Here is a 20,454-nt window from a genome sequence, read left to right as displayed (position 1 = left end):
TCAGATACACCAACACAGTTCACACACCAACACAATTCACAGACCAACACAGCTCACACAGACCAACACAGCTCACACACCAACACAACTCACACATCCAGACAGCTCACACACCAACACTGCTCACACACCAACACAACTCACGCACACCAACACAGCTCACACACCAACACAGCACACAAACCAGCACAAACACACACACCATCACAGCTCACACACACCAACAGAGGTCACATACACCAACACAGCTCACACACCAACACAACTCACAAAGCAACATAGCTCAAACACCTACACAGCTCACACACCAACACAGCTCACACAGACCAACACAGGTCACACACCAACACAACTCATACACCAACACATCTCACACACCAACACAGCTCACACACAACAACACAGCTCACAAACCAACACATCTCACAAACCAACACCGCTCACACACACCAGCACAGGTCACACACACCATCACAGCTCACACACCAACACAGCTCACACACCAACACAGCTCACACTCCAACACAACTCACACACACCAATACAGCTCACACACCAACACAGCACACAAACCAGCACAGCACACACACACCAACACAGCTCACACATACCAATACAGCTCACACACACCAAAACAGCTCACACATCCACACAGCTCACACACCAACACTGCTCACACACCAACACAACTCACGCACACCAACACAGCTCACACACCAACACAGCACACAAACCAGCACAAACACACACACCATCACAGCTCACACACACCAACAGAGCTCACATACACCAACACAGCTCACACACCAACACAACTCACAAAGCAACACAGCTCAAACACCTACACAGCTCACACACCAACACAGCTCACACAGACCAACACAGCTCACACACCAACACAACTCACACACCAATGCAGCTCACACACCAACACAGCTCACACAGAACAACACAGCTCACAAACCAACACAGCTCACACACCAACACAGCTCACACACCAACACAGCTCATGCACCAACACAGCTCACGCACCAACACCGCTCACACACACCAACACAGTTCACACATCAACACAGCTCATACACCAACACAACTCACACACACCAACACAGTTCACACACTAACACAGCTCACATACACCAACACAGCTCACACACCAACACAGATTTATAATACAGCTCACATACCAACACAGCTCACACACCAACACAATTCAAGTACCAACACAGCACACACACCAACACAGCACACAAACCAGCACAGCACACACACACCAACACAGCTCACACACACCAACACAGCTCACACACCAACACAGCACACAAACCAGCACAGCACACACACACCAACACAGCTCACACACACCAACACAGCTCACACACCAACACGGCACACACACCCACACAGCTCACACGGACCAACACAGCTCACACACACCAACACAGCTCATAGACCAACACAGCTAACACACCAACTCAGCTCACACACCGACTCAGCTCACACACCAACACAGCTAACACACCAACAGAGCTCACACACCAAAACAACTAACACACCAACACAGCTCACACACCAACACAATTCACATACCAACACTTCTCAACACAACACAAGTCACTCATCAACACAGCTCACACACACCAACACTGCTCACAGACTCACAAAACTCACACACCAACAAAGCACACAGAATAGCACAGCTTGCACAGCAACACAACTCACACACCAACACAGCTCACACACCAACACAGCTCACAAACCAGCACAGCTCACACACACCTACACAACTCACACACACCAACACAACTCACACACCAACACAGCTCACACACCAACGGAGCTCACACACCAAAACAACTAACACACCAACACAGCTCACACACCAACACAATTCACATACCAACACTTTTCAACACAACACAAGTCACTCACCAACACAGCTCACACACACCAACACTGCTCACAGACTCACAAAACTCACACACCAACAAAGCACACAGAATAGCACAGCTTGCACAACAACACAACTCACACACCAACACACCTCACACACCAACACAGCTCACAAACCAGCACAGCTCACACACACCTACACAACTCACACACCAACACAGCTCACACACCAACTAATCTCGCACACCAACGCAGCTCACACGCCAACACAGCTCACACACCAAAACAGCTCACACACAAACACAGCTCACACACCAACAGAGCTCAAACACACCAACACAGCTCACATACACCAACACAGCTCATATTCACCAAAACAGCTCACACACCATCACAGCTCACACACACCAACATAGCTCACACACCTCATCACGGCTCACACAACATCACCGCTTACACACACTAATATGTCTCATACACCAACACAGCTGACACACACCAACTCGGCCCACACACATCAACACAGCTCACACACCAACACTGCTCACAAACTAACACAACTCACATACATCAAAACAGCTCACTGACACCATCACCGTTCAAACACACCAACACACTGCACACACCAGGAAAGCTCATACACAGCAAAACAGCTCACAAACCAACACAGCTCACGCACCAACACAACTCACGCACTAACACAGCACACACAACAACACGGCTCACACACCAACACTGCTCACACACCAATACAACTCACACACCAACACAGCTCACACACCAACACAGCTCACACGCCAAGACACCTCACACACCAACACAGCACACAAACCAGCACAGCTTGCACACCAACACAGCTCACACACCAACACAGCTCACACACCAACACAGCTCAGACACACCAACACAGCGCACACACAAACACAGCTCACACACACCAACACAGCTCACACACAGCAACACAGGTCACACACAAACACAGCTCACACACACCAACACAGATCACAGACAGCAACACAGCTCACACACCAACACAGCTCACACACACCAACACAGCTCACACATCCAGACAGCTCACACACCAACACTGCTCACACACCAACACAACTCACGCACACCAACACAGCTCACACACCAACACAGCACACAAACCAGCACAAACACACACACCATCACAGCTCACACACACCAACAGAGGTCACATACACCAACACAGCTCACACACCAACACAACTCACAAAGCAACATAGCTCAAACACCTACACAGCTCACACACCAACACAGCTCACACAGACCAACACAGGTCACACACCAACACAACTCATACACCAACACATCTCACACACCAACACAGCTCACACACAACAACACAGCTCACAAACCAACACATCTCACAAACCAACACCGCTCACACACACCAGCACAGGTCACACACACCATCACAGCTCACACACCAACACAGCTCACACACCAACACAGCTCACACTCCAACACAACTCACACACACCAATACAGCTCACACACCAACACAGCACACAAACCAGCACAGCACACACACACCAACACAGCTCACACATACCAATACAGCTCACACACACCAAAACAGCTCACACATCCACACAGCTCACACACCAACACTGCTCACACACCAACACAACTCACGCACACCAACACAGCTCACACACCAACACAGCACACAAACCAGCACAAACACACACACCATCACAGCTCACACACACCAACAGAGCTCACATACACCAACACAGCTCACACACCAACACAACTCACACACCAATGCAGCTCACACACCAACACAGCTCACACAGAACAACACAGCTCACAAACCAACACAGCTCACACACCAACACAGCTCACACACCAACACAGCTCATGCACCAACACAGCTCACGCACCAACACCGCTCACACACACCAACACAGTTCACACATCAACACAGCTCATACACCAACACAACTCACACACACCAACACAGTTCACACACTAACACAGCTCACATACACCAACACAGCTCACACACCAACACAGATTTATAATACAGCTCACATACCAACACAGCTCACACACCAACACAACTCGCACACACCAACAGAGCTCACACCAACACAGCTCACACACCAACACATCTAACATACCAACACAGCTCACACAGACCCACACAACTCATACACAGGAAAATAGCTCACACACACACAAGGGCAGATTGACCACATCCCCCACCCTGACCACAGCTCACACACATCATCACAGCACACATACAATGACAGCTCACACACACCAACACACTTCACACATGCTATCTCAGCACACACACACCATCACAGCTCACACACACCAACAGAGCTCACAAACACCAACACAGCTCAAACACCATCACAGCTCACACACAACAACACAGCTCACATAACCCATCACAGCTTACACACACCAACATGGCTCACACACCAACACAGCTCACACACCAACACAGCTCACACACCAAAACAGCTCACACACACCAACATGGCTCACACACCAACACAGCTCACACACCAACACAGCTCACACACCAACACAGCTCACACACCAACACAGCTCACACACACCAACACGGCTCACACACCAACACAGCTCACACACCAACACAGCTCACAAACCAGCACAGCACACACACACCAACACAGCTCACACATACCAATACAGCTCACACACACCAACACAGCTCACACACACTAACATGGCTCACACACCAACACAGCTCACACACCAACACAGCTCACACACCAACACAACTCACACACACCAACACAGGTCACAGAACCAACACAGCTCACAAACCAGCACGCACACACACCAACACAGCTCCCACACACCAACAGAGCTCACATACACCAACACAGCTCAGATACACCAACACAGTTCACACACCAACACAATTCACAGACCAACACAGCTCACACAGACCAACACAGCTCACACACCAACACAACTCACACACCAACACAGCTCACGCACCAACACCGCTCACACACAACAGCACAGATCACACACCAACACAGCTCACATACCCACACAGCTCACACACACCAATACAGCTGACACACACCAACACAGCTCACACATCAACACAGTTCACACACACCAACACAGCTCACACACCAACACAGATCACATACACCAGCACAGCTCACACACCAACGCAGCTCACACAGCGACACAGCTCACACACCAACACAATTCACACACACCAACACAGTTCACACACCAACACAACTCACACATACCAACACAGCTCACACACCAACACAGATTTCTAATACAGCTCACATACCAACACATCTAACATACCAACACAGCTCACACATCCTCACAGCTCACATACCAACACTGCTCACACACCAACACAACTCACACACACCAACACAGCTCACACACCAACACAGCACACAAACAAGCACGAACACACACACCATCACAGCTCACGCACACCAACAGAGCTCACATACAAACACAACTCACACACCAACACAGCTCACACACCAACACAGCTCACACACAACACAGCTCACAAACCAACACAGCTCACACACCAACACAACTCACACACCAACACAGCTCACGCACCAACACCGCTCACACACACCAGCACAGGTCACACACCAACACAGCTCTCACACAAACACAGTTCACACACCAACACAGTTCACACATCAACACAGCTCACACACCAACACAAGTCACACACACCAACACAGTTCACACACCAACACAGCTCACACACACCAACACAACTCACACACCAACACATCTAACATACCAACACAACTCACACAGACCCACACAACTCCTACACAGGAAAATAGCTCACACACACTCAAGGGCAGATTGACCACATCCCTCACCCTGACCACAGCTCACACACATCATCACAGCACACATACAACATCAGAGCTAACACACACCATCACAGCTAACACACACCATCACAGCTCACACACACCATCAAAGCTCACACATACAATGACAGCTCACACAAACCAACAGAGCTCACATACACCAACCCAGCTCAAACACCATCGCAGCTCACAGACAACAACACAGCTCACCCAACCCATCACAGCTTACACACACCAACATGGCTCACACACCAACACAGCTCACACACCAACACAGCACACACACCAACACAGCTCACACACACTAATACAGCTCACACACCAACACAGCACACAAACCACCACAGCACACACACACCAACACAGCTCACACATACCAATACAGCTCACACACACCAACACAGCTCACACACCAACACAGCTCACACACCAACACAACTCACACACCAGCACGCACACACACACCATCACAGCTCACACACGCCAACAAAGCTCACAGATACCAACACAGCTCGGATACACCAACACAGCTCACACACCAACACAACTCACACAACAACACAGCTCACACAGACCAACACAGCTCACACACACCAATACAGCTCACACACCAACACAGCTCACACACACCAACACAGCTCACAAACCAACACAGCTCACACACCAACAGAGCACACAAACCAGCACAGCTCGCACACCAACACAGCTCAGACAACAACACAGCTCATGCACCAACACCGCTCACACACACCAGGACAGGTCACACACCAACACAGCTCACATACCCACACAGCTCACACACACCAACACAGCTGACACAGACCAACACAGCTCACACACAACACAGCTCACAAACCAACATAGCTCACACACCAACACAGCTCACACACCAACACAGCTCACGCACCAACACCGCTCACACACACCAGCACAGGTCACACACCAACACAGCTCACACACCAACACAGTTCACACACCAACACAGTTTACACATCAACACAGCTCACACACCAACACAACTCACACACACCAACACAGTTCACACACCAACACAGCTCACACACACCAACACAGCTCACACACCAACACAGATTTCTAATACAGCTCATATGCCAACACAGCTCACACACCAACACAGCTCACACACCAACACATCTAACATACGAACACAACTCACGCAGACCCAGACAACTCATACACAGGAAAATAGCTCACACACAAGGGCAGATTGACCACATCCCCCACCCAGACCACAGCTCACACACATCATCACAGCACACATACAACATCAGAGCTCACACACACCATCACAGCTCACACACACCATCAAAGCTCACACATACAATGACAGCTCACACACACCAACACACTTCACACACGCCATCTCAGCACACACACACCATCACAGCTCACACACACCATCACAGCTCACATACACCAACACAGCTCAAACACCATCACAGCTCACAGACAACAACACAGCTCACACAACCCATCACAGCTTACACACACCAACATGGCTCACACACCAACACAGCTCACACACCAACACAGCACACACACCAACACAGCTCATATACACTAATACAGCTCTCACACGAACACAGCATACAAACCAGCACAGAAAACACACACCAACACAGCTCACACATAACAAAACAGCTCACACACACCAACACAGCTCACACACCAACACAGCTCACACACCAACACAGATTTCTAATACAGCTCACATACCAACACATCTAACATACCAACACAGCTCACACATCCACACAGCTCACACACCAACACTGCTCACACACCAACACAACTCACGCACACCAACACAGCTGACACACCAACACAGCTGACACAGATCAACACAGCTCACACACAACACAGTTCACAAACCAAAACAGCTCACACACCAACACAGCTCACACACCAACACAGCTCACGCACCAACACCGCTCACACACACCACCACAGGTCACACCCCAACACAGCTCACACACCAACACAGTTCACACACCAACACAGTTCACACACACCAACACAACTCACACACACCAACACAGTTCACACACCAACACAGCTCGCACACACCAACACACACACCAACACAGCACACAAACCAGCACAGCTCGCACACCAACACAGCTCACACACCAACACAATTCAAGTACCAACACAGCACACACACCAACACAGCACACAAACCAGCACAGCACACACACACCAACACAGCTCACACACACCAACACAGCTCACACACCAACACAGCACACAAACCAGCACAGCACACACACACCAACACAGCTCACACACACCAACACAGCTCACACACCAACACGGCACACACACCCACACAGCTCACACAGACCAACACAGCTCACACACACCAACACAGCTCATAGACCAACACAGCTAACACACCAACTCAGCTCACACACCGACTCAGCTCACACACCAACACAGCTAACACACCAACAGAGCTCACACACCAAAACAACTAACACACCAACACAGCTCACACACCAGCACAATTCACATACCAACACTTCTCAACACAACACAAGTCACTCATCAACACAGCTCACACACACCAACACTGCTCACAGACTCACAAAACTCACACACCAACAAAGCACACAGAATAGCACAGCTTGCACAGCAACACAACTCACACACCAACACAGCTCACACACCAACACAGCTCACAAACCAGCACAGCTCACACACACCTACACAACTCACACACACCAACACAACTCACACACCAACACAGCTCACACACCAACGGAGCTCACACACCAAAACAACTAACACACCAACACAGCTCACACACCAACACAATTCACATACCAACACTTTTCAACACAACACAAGTCACTCACCAACACAGCTCACACACACCAACACTGCTCACAGACTCACAAAACTCACACACCAACAAAGCACACAGAATAGCACAGCTTGCACAACAACACAACTCACACACCAACACACCTCACACACCAACACAGCTCACAAACCAGCACAGCTCACACACACCTACACAACTCACACACCAACACAGCTCACACACCAACTAATCTCGCACACCAACGCAGCTCACACGCCAACACAGCTCACACACCAAAACAGCTCACACACAAACACAGCTCACACACCAACAGAGCTCAAACACACCAACACAGCTCACATACACCAACACAGCTCATATTCACCAAAACAGCTCACACACCATCACAGCTCACACACACCAACATAGCTCACACACCTCATCACGGCTCACACAACATCACCGCTTACACACACTAATATGTCTCATACACCAACACAGCTGACACACACCAACTCGGCCCACACACATCAACACAGCTCACACACCAACACTGCTCACAAACTAACACAACTCACATACATCAAAACAGCTCACTGACACCATCACCGTTCAAACACACCAACACACTGCACACACCAGGAAAGCTCATACACAGCAAAACAGCTCACAAACCAACACAGCTCACACACCAACACAGCTCAAAAACACCAACACAACTCACGCACCAACACAACTCACGCACTAACACAGCACACACAACAACACGGCTCACACACCAACACTGCTCACACACCAATACAACTCACACACCAACACAGCTCACACACCAACACAGCTCACACGCCAAGACACCTCACACACCAACACAGCACACAAACCAGCACAGCTTGCACACCAACACAGCTCACACACCAACACAGCTCACACACCAACACAGCTCACACACACCAACACAGCGCACACACAAACACAGCTCACACACACCAACACATCTCACACACAGCAACACAGGTCACACACAAACACAGCTCACACACACCAACACAGATCACAGACAGCAACACAGCTCACACACCAACACAGCTCACACGCCAACAAAGCTCAGACACACCAACACAGCTCATACACCAACACAGCTCAAACACCAACACATATTTCACGTAACAACATAGCTCATACACACGCCAACACAGCTCACATAGAACAACACAGCTCACGCACACCAACACAGCTCACACATACCATCACAGCTCACATGGAACAACACATCTCACTCATCAACACAGCTCACGCACACAAACACAGCTCACACAGCAACACAGCTCACACACCAACACAACTCACACACCAACACAGCTCACACACCAAAACCAGTCACACACCAGCACAGCTCACACAGCAACACAACTCACACACCAACACAGATCACACACCAACTCAACTCACACACCAACACAGCTCACACACCAACACAGCTCACACACCAACACAGCTCATGCACCAACACCGCTCACACACACCAGGACAGGTCACACACCAACACAGCTCACATACCCACACAGCTCACACACACCAATACAGCTGACACAGACCAACATAGCTCACACATCAACACAGCTCACACACAACAACACAGCTCACACACCAACACAGATTTCTAATACAGCTCACCTACCAACACATCTAACATACCAACACAGCTCACACATCCACACAGCTCAAACACCAACACTGCTCACACACCAACACAACTCACACACACCAACACAGCTCACACACCAACACAGCACACAAACCAGTACGAACACACACACCATCACAGCTCACACACACCAACAGAGCTCACATACACCTACACAGCTCACACACCAACACAGCTGACACAGACCAACACAGCTCACACACAACACAGCTCACAAACCAACATAGCTCACACACCAACACAGCTCACACACCAACACAACTCACGCACCAACACCGCTCACACACACCAGCACAGGTCACACACCAACACAGCTCACACACCAACACAATTCACACACCAACACAGTTCACACATCAACACAGCTCACACACCAACACAGCTCACACACACCAACACAGCTCACACACCGACACAGCACACAAACCAGCACAGGACACACACACCAACACAGCTCACACACACCAACACAGCTCACACACCAACACAGCACACACACCCACAGAGCTCACACAGACCAACACAGCTCACACACACCAACACAGCTCATACACCAACACAGCTAACACACCAACTCAGCTCACACACCAACTCAGCTCAAACACCAACACAGCTAACACACCAACACAACTATCACAACAACACAACTCATGCAACAATACAGCACAAACACCAACACAGCTCACACGCCAACACAGCTAACCCACCCCAACACATCTCACACACCAACAAAGCACACACACTAGCACAGCTTGCACAACAACACAACTCATGCACCAACACAACTCACAAACCAACACAACTAACACACCAACACAACCCACACACCAACACAATTCACATACCAACACTTCTCAACACAACAAAACACAAGTCACACACCAGCATAGCTCACACACACCAACAAAGGTCACACAAAGAACAACACGGATCACACACCAACACAGCGCACAAACGAACACAACTCACACACCAACACAGCTCACACACCAACACAACTAACACACCAACATAGCACACACACCAACACAACTCAAGTACACCAACGCAGCTCCCATACCAACACAGCACACACACCAACACAGCACACAAACCAGCACAGCACACACACACCAACACAGCACACAAACCAGGACAGCTCGCACACCAACACAGCTCACACACCAACACAGCTCACACACACCAACACAGCTCACACACACCAACACAGCTCATACACCAACACAGCTAACACACCAACTCAGCTCACACACCAACTCAGCTCACACACCAACACAGCTAACACACCAACTCAGCCCACACACCAACACAACTCACGCAACAACACAGCACAAACACCAACACAGCTCACACAACAACACAACTCATGCAACAATACAGCACAAACACCAACACAGCTCACCCACACCAACACATCTCACACACCAACAAAGCACACACACCAGCACAGCTTGCACAACAACACAACTCACGCACCAAGACAGCTCACAAACCAACACAACTCACACACCAACACAGCTCACACACCAACAGAGCTCACACACCAAAACAACTAACACACCAACACAGCTCACACACCAACACAATTCACATACTAACACTTCTCAACACAACACAAGTCACTCACCAACACAGCTCATACACACCAACACTGCTCACAGACTCACAAAACTCACACACCAACAAAGCACACAGATTAGCACAGCTTGCACAACAACACAACTCACACACCAACACAGCTCACACACCAACACAGCTCACAAACCAGCACAGCTCACACACACCTACACAACTCACACACCAACACAGCTCACACACCAACTAATCTCGCACACCAACGCAGCTCACATGCCAACACAGCTCACACACCAAAACAGCTCACACACAAACACAACTCACACACCAGCACAGCTCACACACCAGCACAGCTCACACACCAGCACAGCTCACACACCAACACAACAAGCACACCAACACAGTTCACACTCACCAACACAGCTTACACACCAACACAGCTCACACGCAGAAACACATCCGACACACATGAACACAGCTCTCACACCAACACAGCTCACACACAAACACAGCTCACACTCAAACATGTCACTCCCATCAACACAAATCACACCCAACACAGCTCACACACCAACACAGCTCACACACCAATACATTTACACACAAGCACAGCTCAGTCCCACCAACACGACTCCCACACACCAACACAGCTTACACACAAACACATGTCACTCACACCAACACAGATGAAACCCAACACAGGTCACAAACCGACACAGCTCACACACCAGCACAGCTCACCCACACCAACACAGCTCACAACACAATATCACAGCTTACACACACCAAAACAGCTCACGCACACCAACACAGCTCACAGACCAACACAGCTCACACACCAACACAGATCACACAAACCAACACAGCTCACACAGAACAACACAGCTCACACACCAACACAGCTCACACACGCCAACACAGCTCACACACACCATCACAGGTCACAACACAACATCAAAGCTTACACACACCAAAACACCACACGCATAGCAACACAGCTCACACACCAACACAGCTCACACACCAGCACAGCTCACACACCAACACAGCTCACACAGCAACACAGCTCACACACCAACACAACTCACACACCAACACAGCTCACACACCAAAACCAGTCACACACCAGCACAGCTCACACACCAACACAACTCACACAACAACACAGCTCACAAACTAACACAACTCACACATCATCACAGCTCACACACCAGCACAGCTCACACACAGCAACACAGCTCACACACCAACACAATGCTCATCAACACAGCTCACTCACCAACACAACTCACACACCAGCACAGCTCACACACCAACACAGTTCATACTCACCAACACAGCTCACACACCAACACAGCTCACACACCCCAACGCAGCTCCCATACCAACACAGCTCACACACCAACACAGCTCACACACCAACACTGCTCACAAACAAACACAGAACTCACACACCAACACAGCACACACACCAACACAGCTCAAACACACCAACACATCCCACACACGCCAACACAACTCACACACCAACACATATTTCATGTAACAACATAGCTCATACACACCGTGACAGCTCACACACACCAACACAGCTCACATGGAACAACACAGCTCACACACACCAACACTGTCTGCACATCAACACAGTTCACATAGAACAACACTGCTCACACACACCAACACAGCTCACACACACCACATCTCACCCACACCAAGACAGCTCATACACCAACAAAGCTCACACATCAACAATGCTCACACACACCAAGACAGATCATACACCAACAGCTCACACATCAACACAGCTCACACATCTACATATCATTCACGCAACAACAGAGCTCACAAACACACAAACACAGCTCATACACCAATACAGCTCACACGGAACAACACAGCTCACACACCAACACAGCTCACACACACCAACACCAACACAGTTCATGCACCAACACAGCTCACATGCAAGAACACAGCTCACACACCAAAACAGCTCATACACGCCAACACAGTTCACACAACAAACACAGCTCACACAGCAACACATCATTCAGGTAACAACATAGCTCACACACACGCCAACACAGCTCACACAGAACAACACAGCTCACACACCAACACATCTTTCACTTCACTACACAGCTCACACACACCAACACAGCTAAACACCAACACAGCTCACACACAAACACTGTTCACACACACCAACACAGCACACACACCAACACAGCTCACACACACCAACACAGCTCACACAAACCAACACAGGTCACAACACAACATCACAGCTTACACACACCAAAACACCACACGCATACCAACACAGCTCACAGACCAACACAGCTCACACACCAACACAGATCACACAAACCAACACAGCTCACACAGAACAACACAGCTCACACACCAACACAGCTCACACACCAACACAGCTCACACACATCAGCACATCCCACACACCAACACAGCTCATACGCGAACACATCTCAAACACCAACACAGCTCTCACACAAACACAGCTCACACACACCAACACAGCTTACACACAAACACAACTCACACACAGCAACACAGCTCACACACAGCAACACAGCTCACACACCAACACAGCTAAACACCAACACAGCTCACACACAAACACAGCTCACACACACCAACACAGCACACACACCAACACAGCCCATACACACCAACACAGCTCACACACACCAGAACAGCTCACACACCAACACATATTTCACGTAACAACATAGGTCATACACACCAACGCAGCTCACAACAGCAACAACAGAGCTCACAAACACACCAAAACAGCTCACAAACCAATAGAGCACACACACGACACAGCTCACATACAGAAACACAGCTCACACACCTCTACAGCTCACATGACAACACAACTCATGCACCAACACAGCACACACACCAACACAACTCACACAACAAAACAGCTCACACAGCAACACAGCTCACACACCAACACAACTCACACACCAACACAGGTCACACACCAAAACCAGTCACACACCAGCACAGCTCACACACCAACACAACTCACACACCAACACAGATCACACGCCAACTCAACTCACACACCAAAACAGCTCACACACCAACACAGCTCACACACCAACACAGCTCACAAACTAACACAACTCACACATCAGCAGACCTCACACACCAGCACAGCACACACACCAACACAGCTCACACACCAACACAGCTCACACACCAACACAGCTAAACACCAACACAGCTCACACACAAACACAGCTCACACACACCAACACAGCACACACACCAAAACAGCTCATACACAACAACACAGATCACACACACCAACACAGCTCACACACCAATACATATTTCACGTAACAACATAGGTAATACACACCAACACAGCTCACACACACCAACACAGCTGACACACCAACACTGCTCACACATCAACACAGCTCACATGGAACAACACAGCTCACACACACCAACACAGCTCACACACAACAACACAGCTCACACACAGCAAGACAGCTCATACACCAACACAGCTCACACACCAACACAACTCACACACACCAACACAGCTCACAAACACCAAGACAGCTCATACACCAACACAGCTCACACACCAACACAGCGCACACACCTATACAGTTCACAGAGCAACACACTCACACATCAACACAGCTCAGACACACCAACACTGCTCACACACCAACATATCTTTCACGCATCAACAGAGCTCAGAGACACACCAACACAGATCACACACCAACACAGCACACACACCAACACAGCTGACACAGCAACACAGCTCACACACCAACACAACGCACATCAACACAGCTCATTCACCAACACAACTCACACACCAGCACAGCTCACACACCAACACAGTTCATGCTCACCAACACAGCTCACACACCAACACAGCTCACACACCCCAACGCAGCTCCCATACCAACACAGCTCACACACCAACACAGCTCACACACCAACATTGCTCACACACAAACACAGATCTCACACACCAACACAGCACACACACCAACACAGCTCAAACACACCAACACAGCCCACACACACCAACACAGCGCACACACACCAACACAACTCACACACCAACACATATTTCATGTAACAACATAGCTCATACACACCAAGACAGCTCACACACACCAACACAGCTCACATGGAACAACACAGCTCACACACACCAACACTGTCTACACATCAACACAGCTCACATGGAACAACACTGCTCACACACACCAACACAGCTCACACACACCACATCTCACCCACACCAAGACAGCTCATACACCAACAAAGCTCACACAGCAACACAGCTCACGCACATCAACACTGCTCACACACACCAAGACAGCTCATACACCAGCACAGCTCACACACCAACACAACTCATGCACCAACACAGCACTCACACCAACACAGCTCATACACCAATACAGCTCACACGGAACAACACAGCTCACACACCAACACAGCTCACACACACCAACACCAACACAGTTCATGCACCAACACAGCTCACATGCAAGAACACAGCTCACACACCAACACAGCTCATACACGCCAACACAGCTCACACAACAAACACAGCTCACAAACCAACACATCATTCACGTAACAACATAGCTCTCACACACGCCAACACAGCCCACACAGAACAACACAGCTAACACACTAACACATCTTTCACTTCACAACACAGCTCACACACACCAACACTGCTCACACATCAACACAGCTCACACACCAACACAGCTAAACACCAAAACAGCTCACAAACAAACACAGCTCACACACACCAACACAGCACACACACCAACACAGCTCATAGACACCAAGACAGCTCATACACACCAACACAGCTGACACACCAACACATATTTCACGTAACAACATAGGTCATACACACCAACACAGCTCTCACACACCAACACAGCTCAAACACCAACACTGCTCACACATCAACACAGCTCAAATGGAACAACACAGCAGACACACACCAACACAGTTCACACACAACAACACAGCTCACACACACCAAGACAGCTCATATACCAACACAGCTCAGACAACAACATACTTCACACACACCAACACAGCTCACACACCAACATATCTATCATGCAACAACAGAGCTCGTAAACACACCAACACAGCTCACAAACCAACAGAGCACACACACGACACAGCTCACATACACAAACACAGCTCACACACCTATACAGCTCACACGCCAACACAACTCATGCACCAACACAGCACACACACCAACACAGCTCACACACCAACACAGCTCACACAGCAACACAGCTCACACTCCAACACAACTCACACACCAGCACAACTCACACCAACACAACTCACACACCAACACAGATCACACACCAACTCAACTCACACACCAACACAGCTAACACACCAACTCAACTCAAACACCAACACAGCTCACACACCAACACATATTTCACATAACAACATAGGTAATACACACCAACACAGCTCACACACACCAACACAGCTCACACACCAACACTGGTCACCCATCAACACAGCTCACCTGGAACAACACAGCTCACACACACCAACACAGCTCACACACAACAACACAGCTCACACACAGCAAGACAGCTCATACACCAACACAGCTCACACACCAACACAGCTCACACACACCAACACAGCTCACACACACCAAGGCAGCTCATACACCATCACAGCTCACACACCAACACAGCTCACACACCTATACAGTTCACAGAGCAACACACTCACACATCAACACAGCTCATACACACCAACACTGCTCACACACCAACATATCTTTCACGCATCAACAGAGCTCAGAGACACACCAACACAGCACACACACCATCACAGATCACGTACACCAACACAGCTCACACACCAACACAGCTTACACACCAACACAAATCATGCACCAACACAGCACTCAAACCAACACAGCTCACACACCAACACAACGCACATCAACACAGCTCACTCACCAACACAACTCACACACCAGCACAGCTCACACACCAACACAGTTCATACTCACCAACACAACTCACACACCAACACAGCTCACACACCCAAACACAGCTCCCATAACAACACAGCTCACACACCAACACAGCTCACACACCAACACTGCTCACACACAAACACAGATCTCACACGCCAACACAGCACACACACACCAACACAACTCACACACCAACACGTTTCATGTAACAACATAGCTCATACACACCGTGACAGCTCACACAGCAAGACAGCTCACACACATCAACACAGCTCACACGCAGCAACACAGCTCAAACAGCAACACAGCTCACACACACCAACACAGCTCACACACCAACTCAACTCACACTCCAACAAAGCTTTCGCGCAACAACATAGTTCACACACACCAACACAATTCACACCCTGCAACAGAGCCCGCATGCACTAACACTGCTCACACACCAACACAGCTCACACATACCAACACAGTTCACACACCAACACAGCTCACACACACCAACACAGTTCACACACCAACACAGCTCACACACACCAACACAGCTCACACACCAACACAGCTAACACATACCAACACAGTTCACACACCAACACAGCTCACACACACCAACACAGTTCACACACTAACACAGCTCACACAGCAACACAGCTCACACATCAACACAGCTCACACATCAACACAGCTCACACACACCAACACAGCTCACACACACCAACACAGCTCATACACTTACACAGCTCACACAGCAACACAGCTCACAAAGCAACACAGCTCACACACCAACACAGCTCACACATCAACACAGCTCACACATCAACACAGCTCACACACACCAACACAGCTCACACACCAACACAGCTCACACACACCAACACAGCTCACACACCAACACATCTCACACACCAACACAGCTCACACTCACCAAAACAGCTCACACATCAACACAGCTCACACATCAAAACAGCTCACACACACGAACACTGCTCACACACCAACACAGCTCACACACTCCAACACAGCTCACACACCAACACAGCTCACACATCAACACAGCTCACACACCAACACAGCTAACACACACCAACACAGCTCACACACCAACACAGCTCACACACACCAACACAGCTCACACACCAACACAGCTGACACACCAACACAGCTTACACACACCAAAACAGCTCACACATCAACACAGCTCACACATCAAAACAGCTCACACACACCAACACTGCTCACACACCAACACAGCTCACACACACCAACACAGCTCACACACCAACACAGCTCACACACCAACACAGCTCACACTCCAACACAGCTCACACACTAACACAGCTCACATACACCAACACAGCTAACACACCAACACATCTATCAGCAACAAAATAGCTCACACACACAACAACACAGCTCACACACACCAGCACAGCTCAAACACCAAAACAGCTCACACACACCAACACAGCTCACACATCAACTCAACTCACACTCCAACAAAGCTTTCGCGCAAAAACATAGTTCACACACACCAACACAATTCACACACTGCAACACAGCCCGCATGCACCAACACTGCTCACACACCGACACATCTCAAACACACCAACATAGATCACACACAACCACAGCTCAAACAGCAACACCGGTCATTCACACCAGCACGTCCCACACAAACCATCACATCTCAGACACCTACACACCTAACACACCAACACACTTACACATCAACACAGCTCACACACACCAACACACGTCACACTCCAACACAGCTCACACACTCCAACACAGCTCACACACCAACACAGCTCACACATCGACATCAATGCAGCTCACAATCAACCAACTCATACACACCAACTCACACACGCCAACACAGCTCACACTTCAAAACAGCTCACATGCACCAACACAGCTCACACACCAACATAGCTCACACACATCAACACAGCTCACACGCAACAACACAGCTCACACACCAACACAGCTCACACACCAACACAGCTCACACAACAACACAGCTCACAAATACCAACACAGCTCACACACCAACACAGCACACACACACCAACACAGCTCATACACTAACACAGCTCACACAGCAACACAGCTCACAAAGCAACACAGGTCACACACCAACACTGCTCACACAATCCAACACAGCTCACACACCAACACAGCTCCCACAGCAACACAGCTCACACACCAACACAGCTCACACACACCAACACAGCTCACACATCAACACAGATCACACACACTAACACATCTCACACACCAACACAGCTCACACGTCAAAACAGCTCACACACACCAACACTGCTCACACACCAACACAGCTCACACACACCAACACAGCTCACACACCAGCACAGCTCACACACCAACACAGCTCACACACCAACACAGCTCACACACACCAACACAGCTAACACACCAACACATCTTTCAGCAACAAAATAGCACACACACACAACACACCTCACACACACCAATACAGCTC

The sequence above is a fragment of the Cetorhinus maximus genome, chromosome 30 (assembly GCF_964194155.1).
Source record: "Cetorhinus maximus chromosome 30, sCetMax3.hap1.1, whole genome shotgun sequence".
Taxonomy (NCBI): domain Eukaryota; kingdom Metazoa; phylum Chordata; class Chondrichthyes; order Lamniformes; family Cetorhinidae; genus Cetorhinus; species Cetorhinus maximus.
This window is presented reverse-complemented; position numbering follows the sequence as displayed.